The following is an 8,480-nucleotide window of genomic DNA, read 5'->3' on the forward strand; positions in this document are numbered from 1 at the left end:
GTAGATTGGTGATAAAATATTAATGTATTTGAAAATGAAATTGAAGGCAACTATAGTTATCTGGATCACTTTTAGCTCCAGACACACTTTTATGGTGTTGTATGTACATTGTGGGATCACATAGTGTTGTCACAACACGAAGATGGATGAAAATCCTAGATTCAAATTCTTAGTTAATTTATTTGTTTGCAGAATTATTTGTAAATAGTTTTTGACTGCTAGCTACAAAATAAAATTTGATTTAGACATGTCTACCCTTCTCCTCTCCGAGGACAACTGCAAGGAGGGAAATCGAGCGTAATACTGTGAGATTCTAAATCTACAACCTCACGGAATGCTGACGCTTGTCAGCAGAACAAATTGGCCACATTCCATGCTGCGACCAAAGTATTGAACGGGATTTAACCAATGGATAAATCAACAACAATAAGCGACAATCAAAAAACCCAATTTAATCACAAGATAATGAAATTGCACTAGTTGCTGCATGTGTTTCTATTGACCAATTGCTGATATCAGTGACAGAGTGGCATCCTCAATAAATGCCACTATACAGGGTGTCCAAAAAGTCCTGGGTCGGTTAAATATTTTTTGAAATATTAAAATTGATCTACAAAAAAACTAACTTTGCATAAAGTTACTGGACATAAAATTCCATTCTATCACATATTCAGTGATCCACAATATGGGGGAGGGCCTGCTAGGAGTAAGAAGAAAATCTTAACCCTTCCCGGACGGGTGACGGATATATCCGCCTAAGTCTTTGGCAATGAAGGACGGGTAGCGGATCTATCCGCTTATGGTTTTTGATGTTCCGGACCTAATCCGGGAAGCCGATATACCCGCCTTCTCTTCAGACAGATTGGCAGGTGCTTGAGCAGTAACCAGATGTTTAGCGGTACCAAGCGCCTCCTTCCTTTTCTTCCCATGGCTACGCTCACTCCCGCACTCCCCCCTCTCTACTTTGCCTACCCTTCTCCCGCGCCACCCCCTCTCCCGCGCACCCCCAATCTCTCCTACGCGCTCAACACTACGTTGTCTTAATTTATTGTTTACATATTGTTCTTTATTTATTGCCTAACGTTGTCATGTCATATCTTCAAAGACGGGTGGCGGATAATCGGCTGCTTTTCTACTCATCCGCGGATGGGTAGCGGATATATCCGCATAGTTAAAAATGAGTGAACAATTATTTTGACAGTTTGAAGTGTTCCACTTGTTTTAAAAATAAGGAATATTAATTTTTATTGTTTCCTACATTTTTTCCCATTCTATGTCACGATTTCGTCCGTCCGGGAAAGGGTTAAATGTAAGCATGGGATGATACAATAGAAAGTCTTTTTTTTATTAGTAGAATACAATGCCACAACAAACGGACTACACCGAGTCAAAAATGGCAGCCGTTCAAAAGATTTTTGGAATCTGCCATTTTGAATCTTGGAGCGACTGCCATTTTTACCCTTTATTTTGAGCTAAAATTTGTGGCATTGTATTCAACTACTGTAATAAAGCCCTTTAATTTGATGTGCGTATCAAAACTGTATGCTTACGCATACAGTTTTGATTTTCTTCCGAGTTCTAGCAAGCGCCCCCCTGAGGAAAGTAGCGCGCCATAGATAAAACATAAGTTTGATCTATTGTAGTGCCAATATTGAAGACCGTTCAGTTTTGTTATAACATTATAAACCATACAACTTCCTTAAAAGATTAATCATCCTTCTTTAGACTAGCTGAAGGCAATTTTGCATTGTTAGTTTCATCCAGTGCACTGTGAAGGATCGTGTTTTTGTTTACAATTTGTTTCTTCTTATTTCCGTGTTTAAGTGTTATACAAAACTTCATTCAACCAAATAAAACGATCTAATCATAAACAATAACTAATTAGTCCCAGTTATATAACCGAACAGTAAAGAATAATCTTTACTCGGCTATAAAAAACGATGGTTGGTGTATGATGGATTTAACCTGAAAATGATATAGAAACAAAATCTCGTCGACACTAGCACCCCGAGTGTCACCAACATGAACTAGAAACAAAAAACGAGCTTCAAATACTTTACAATGGGATGGGAAGTCTATACTTGTTTTGGTTAGTTTTTGGTTATAATTAACTTACTGATCGCGGAGGGTGGTGAACAAGGAGGCAACCATGGCATTGTGTGTAGATGTATGTATAATCAATGGTATAGGTAAGGAAAAGCGTCCTTTAAAAATATTATGGTGATGCTATAGTCGACCCAGATAGCAAAAAATACTTGATTAAAGCTTGAAACAAGTTTGATTTGTCAAATCTGCAAACTTGAATCAAGTTTGCTCGGATGGGTCCGTAAACTTGATTCAAGTTAATATCATGCGTCGAAGTTCCCGCTCTTCCAGTTTGAATAAAACTTGAAACATCTAATTTGAATAAAACTTAAAATTTCTAATTTGAATAAAAATTGAAACATCTAATTTGAATAACACTTGAACTATCTAATCTAAATATAAATTGAAAAAATACTTGATTCAAGCTTGAAATAAGATTGGTTTGTCAAATCTGCAAACTTGAAGGATCAGGTTTGTAAACTTGATTCAAGTTAAAATCATCCGTCGAAGTTCCCGCTCTTCCAGTTTGAATAAAACTTGAGAGATCCAATTTTAATAAAACTTGAAATATCTAATTTGAATAAAAATTGAAACATCTTATTTAAATATAAATTGAAGAATACAAGAAATAATTCTTTTTTAGCCACTTAAAGCTCTTTTTTTATTTCTGAAAATTTAATTCATATGCTTTTACCAGGATTCACACAGTCTTACATGTAATAGAAATTTCATATTATTTAGGTTGAGATGCATAGCACAATATAATCTTCCAATATTTCAGATAATTAATTTTTCACAATCACAACATAATCTAATAACTTCAATGCCTCTAGTTGTTAAATGCCAAGACACTTCTCTAAATAAAAAAGCGAGATACCATCTAAAAACTTGTTTTTATAAAAGAGCAGGAAAACATGAGATATTATAGTTTTCAACCCTAAAATTTTACATATTATTACTATTCAGTACGTAGAATTCAGAAATATTTGAAATTAAAAATAAAACACAAGAGATAATTTGTCTAAATAGATTTATATTGAAGATTTACATAACACATTTACATTTGAAAATGCCTCGTATCTTTAAATTTCAACAAACAGTTCCCTCAAAAATTCCCCATTTTACGATTACTTAAATAATACAGAGTAAGTTATCTATTCAACAAGATCTTCATCCCCATTGAGTGGAACTTCTTCCCCATTGTCCACAGTGGCAGGTTTTTTCCCTCTGAAAAAAGTCAAAACAAATAGAATCAATATTAAATTTAAGGATAATCAACCAAAATGATTAATTTTGTATCTGGTATAAAAAAATAGGCAAGTAAGCAACATTTTAAACTAACGCAGTTTAACTCAACCAGTGTAAGTTTAGTGAAAATTAATTTATTCCTACAATGATATACAAATACAATATATGATCTTCCCAATAATATTAGTATTAATTATTAATATGTATAAAACACAATTACATTTTTATTGTCAAAAAATGTTAAACACAAGCCCAGGATTGTTTTCACATTACTTCAGACAAAACCTAGGCGTTGCGGCATTATCACTTCGATAAAATAATTAGATGAATCTGCAGGATTTTGTATTTTACGGTTTAAGTATAAAACTAGTTGAGCGAAGCTCACTTTCCCTCACTTTGTAACTTCTTTGTAAGAGCATCAGAATGTAATGGCTTGACCAATTGATATGAAATTTGGCCAACAGCTAAAGAATACTGAGCACAATGTTTAGGTAAAAAATATTTGCAAATTTCCTTCTGGATTTTATTTTACGGGTCACGCAATTTCGCTTGTTATTTTAATATTAAGTTGAAAGAAAAATTATATTGGGTCTTTGACATATGGGTTTATCTCGTTTCATTTAATTAAGATAAACATATGTTAATTGTTTGTAACTGTTTTGTTTACATTTCAATGTTTACTTTCATCCTAGGTTAAAGTTGGAATGTAACAGTTTATCAATGAAAGTGACAGTTTTGCTATATTTGTTTTGAGCATGCCTCAAAGGCCACGTCGTAATATTGGTCGTCGCACCAATAACGCAAATATTGTAAGAGAGTGGCGTCGTGAACAAGAAGAACCAGATGAAGCAGTGGCGGAAGAAGCTGATAATGATAGGCAGTTATAGCTAATCAATTCCAACATCAATTAGATGCACTAAAATTTTACATTTGCACTAACTGCCATCGCCAACAACTAACAGCTTCAAGCAATTTTTTGGTGTTCAAACCAATCACCGATTTGTTCGCGTTGTCGTTCAAATGCAACTAAATTCACAGCGTTAAATAATATGGATGTGTCAAGTGTCCCGAACGAATTAACTGACCGAACTGATTGAATTAACTGATTAACTGATTAATGACGATTGTAGAACAAATGTTGATTGCACGAGTACATCCCGCTATGCGCATTTACAAAGTACAAGCAAATGGTCAGGCTTTTATCAATTCTTATTCTTAACTAAATAAATGAACTATCAGATAAATTTGTCATTCTTTAGAACCTAAATAATATCGGGCAAACAAACGGTGAATCTGTTGAAAGGGAACATATTGTAGGTTGTTAGCTGCTTTAGCCATTAATCTTCAAATAATGCTTCGCTCATTTATGCGTCTAAAGTGTAACGGCAGACCACCCTAGTGATAGTTCTTGGTTGGTTATCCTAAATATAGCCAAGATATTTGTTAAAAATCTTGCTCATACTTTACAAATATATATATAAGCTTTCATTTACTGTATAAATTAACCCAGGTAAGCCCAGCATTTCTATGAAACAGGACAACCCCTCTACAAGAATAAAAATAGGTACTAGCATTTTTCTTTTGGCGAATTTCCCTATAGGAAAGTATCTATTACCGTAGGTGGCATGGTAAGACCTAGGCCCGGAACCGATTAACTTTTTCATTTTGATGTCCCCAGAGCCCAAAAACACCACTCGTTCACATTTTTATATATGTATATATAGATTATATGTCCGTGAACACGATAACTTGTGTAGGCTAAGTTAATTTTTGTCCGATTTTGATGAAATTTGGTTTAAAGGTGTAAGGCCGGATAAACTTGAATAAGTTCGCGAACCAGCATGATCGGACCATGGGAACGGGGTTTTATGGGGTAAAAATGGGGTTTTCTAATTTTTGACCCTTTAATCACAAAATTTCCCAATTTCTCTCCAAACCTTTTTAAAGAGCTTAAAAAAAACAAATGATTTAGTGTATCAAAGTGTTTTTGTACAATTATTGGTTATGGAGAAAATAAATATATATTTTTTTAAATTCTTATGGAGAACAGTGTAAAATGTCGTAGTTTGCTTGTTTTTGTCCAAACTTGGTAAATTTATTTATTTGATACTAAGTAATTAATATTTTACTAAAAAACACACTTTTTTACCCTCCTTGTAGCAGCAAGTCTAGGTACTCATTAAAGCTAATGTTAATTAAATACATTTAATTGAAAATCAATTCAGGCAAATGGAAATTCACTTAGTCGGCAGGTTTGCTGCGGCGGGGGTATTTTTAGCTTATACAGTACTTGAGTAAGCATAATGATAAACAATAAAAAACATTTTTATGAAAAACCATTATGCAGTAGACTCCTTTTTACCCGATCACCTAGTAACCAGACTGCACTCAGCAGATATATTTCTTAAACCAGACAATTTTTATCAGTACGGTTTAACCACACTGGATCGGCAGGAAGTGAGCGGTGCTGAAACAACTTGTCTTGTAGGATAGATTTGAGACCATTCATCACATGTCTAAAGATCAAAATATTTAAAAGGCATAAAGTCTTGGCATCACAGTAATTATCCCAAAGTGTCTATAGTTTGGCTATTTTTACAGAATTAAAATTATTGGCTTAAATATATTTTCTATTAGACTTTTATCATGTAACAAATATGAGGGCACGTCAGTTTCAACTGTCTCCTTCCCTGTATAACTCCACTGTACAGTATTATTAGGCTACCAATGGAATTCTATTAATGATGAGTTCAATAGTTATAGTTCGGCCGCTTAGAAAACGACCTACTCCAGCATTGGTTTAGCATTAGCGCGCAGGTCGTTTTCTAAGCGGCCGAACTATAGTTAGTGACAATTTTTTATCCTTACCTTCTTTCACATCTGGTTTTGGCTTGTTGAAGCCACTTAGCAACAACGCTTGTAACTTTGGCTTCCGTGACCTCACTTATGACCGACATTTTCTGTGCAGCAGCTAAAAAAAATACTTAAAATGAACTTAATACAGAATGATAGCCTACATTTAACCCCTAAGACCTAAAGTTTGTCTTCCCATTTCAAACATGGGGTTAGGTTTAATTTCTGAAGTTCAAGATTTTACTTTCGTTTCATATTAGGTAGGCTATCCTTAATATTTTAATAAATCATTTGTTTAACAAGTTCGCTACTGATTGGTACATGCGCCGGTAGGGCGATCAAAATAGACCGATCCTAATATTCAATGTCACTGATGGACTAAAGGTAGTAAATTATTCAGTAGCGATTAGTAATAGCGATCATCAGTAGCGATTATCAGCAAGTTTGGTTAGTTAGGTTAGGTTATGACAGTTTAATTCTTATATTAGACAAATTATAATTTTTTTTTATTTTTTTACTCTCATTTTGTCCGTATTAAAATTCCGCAGGTGAAATAAAAATTGTGCCACCCCTACAGTGCCTATCTTAACCGCTTCTGGTTAAAAATAATCCAGCTGTAGGCCGATGTGTATAACTTTATTTAGAAGATCTTTAATATATAACCTGTGTCTAAACTTAAGCCTAGACCTAAGTTATTTTAGTTATAAAATATTTATATTATTTATATTAAAACACCCAGGTACAGTTCTGCAATAAACCTACAAAAGGCCTATTTTATATCATCAGATGCAACTTTTATTCGATAATTTAACTTAGGTAACCTTAAAATATTAAGTTAAGTTAGGATTATGATATTTTCCCATAAAATACTTCATTAAAGATATAACTTTAAATGTTTGACTCAGATTAAAATGTTTCATTCGATGTACCTAAATTATTAAGTTTAACTTAGGTCAGAGTTTCTCAAGGTGTGGTCCGCAAGCATTTTTTTGTGGGGTCCATGAAAAACATTTTAATCTAATTTATTTTTATATGTATTGTATATTATACTAGCCTATTTTGCTATAGGCTAAAGGATTAAAATGAAGAAATATGCAAAAAAACTTAAACCTAAATAAGTAACCTAAATAAATAACCTAGCCTACTTATTTATTTAGGTTTAGGTTCCTTTGCATTTTTCTTAGTTTTGATTTAAATAAGTAGCTTAAACTAGCCTACAGTTTTCTATATCCTACCTAATGACATCTAGTGATACGTATCCGTTCCAAACCCTATCACTCACTGCTATCCTATCCTATCACTATGTATTTTCTATCGATCGTCTATTGATACTTCCCCTAGGGTCAAGTAGAGCCTCGTCTTCTAACTCCTCCCTGAGGAGATGGTTAAAAAGTTACAACACGCACTCATGACCTCACCATTGTGAGTGCTGATGAAAAATCGTACGACGACCGTAAATCAATCGCTCTAAGCAAAACGGTCGCCGTAACAGCAATAGTAACTGAGCGATAATCGCTGTGCGACTATCGCTACAGTCGCTCCAAGCAAAATAGGCCTTAAGTTAAGTGGACTAAATCAAAGTAAATTAACCTAACTTAATGCCAATTTTAGTTTAATGGAGAAGAAATGTTGTAGGCTACCTATATCAGAAACTAATCGCCTGAAAGTTGACCAGACTCTTACTGCGATTAAACGTAGGTTACTGCATTTTATCTGACAGTGTCACTAACAAAGTAGGCTTAGATACTTATCGAGTAGGCTACTGAAGTAACTTAGCTTTAAGTCCCTAGCCCTAAGTTATAAGTTACCTACACATTAAAACATCATGGTATAAAATATGGCAAATTATTTTTCTCTGCCTTGCATGGCTTGCAGCATGTAGTTTTCATTTTTTTTATATTTTTAGTTGCATGCATTGCTTTGCATGTTTCATATTGATTGAGATACTGCATGTGTTTTTTTTTTTCAGCTTTTAATTTAATTTTGTTAGTCAAGAATGCTAGAAGAAGCTTGGCATGTTATTTATTATTTATTGTATTGTTGACTTAGCCTATTGTCTTGTGTGAACTGAATGGCCGAATAAATCATTTGAATCATTTGGCATTAAGTTAAGTCTAAAGCTGGGTTTTCCTATACGCGGAAAAGGAGCGCGGAGAGCGGAAAATCAATTAACATGGCATTCCGCTCTGCTTCCTAAGAAAACATTAAGATTAAACTAAGAGGAGTTCACTCTCCACGCCACTCTCTCCCCCCCTAGAAAAACCCAGCTATATAGAATAGTCTACAACGTAACT

This window comes from Macrosteles quadrilineatus, unplaced genomic scaffold (genome assembly GCF_028750875.1).
Source record: "Macrosteles quadrilineatus isolate MER2022 unplaced genomic scaffold, UCM_ALF_1.0 Scaffold_1__1_contigs__length_201487025, whole genome shotgun sequence".
NCBI classification, from domain to species: Eukaryota; Metazoa; Arthropoda; class Insecta; order Hemiptera; family Cicadellidae; genus Macrosteles; species Macrosteles quadrilineatus.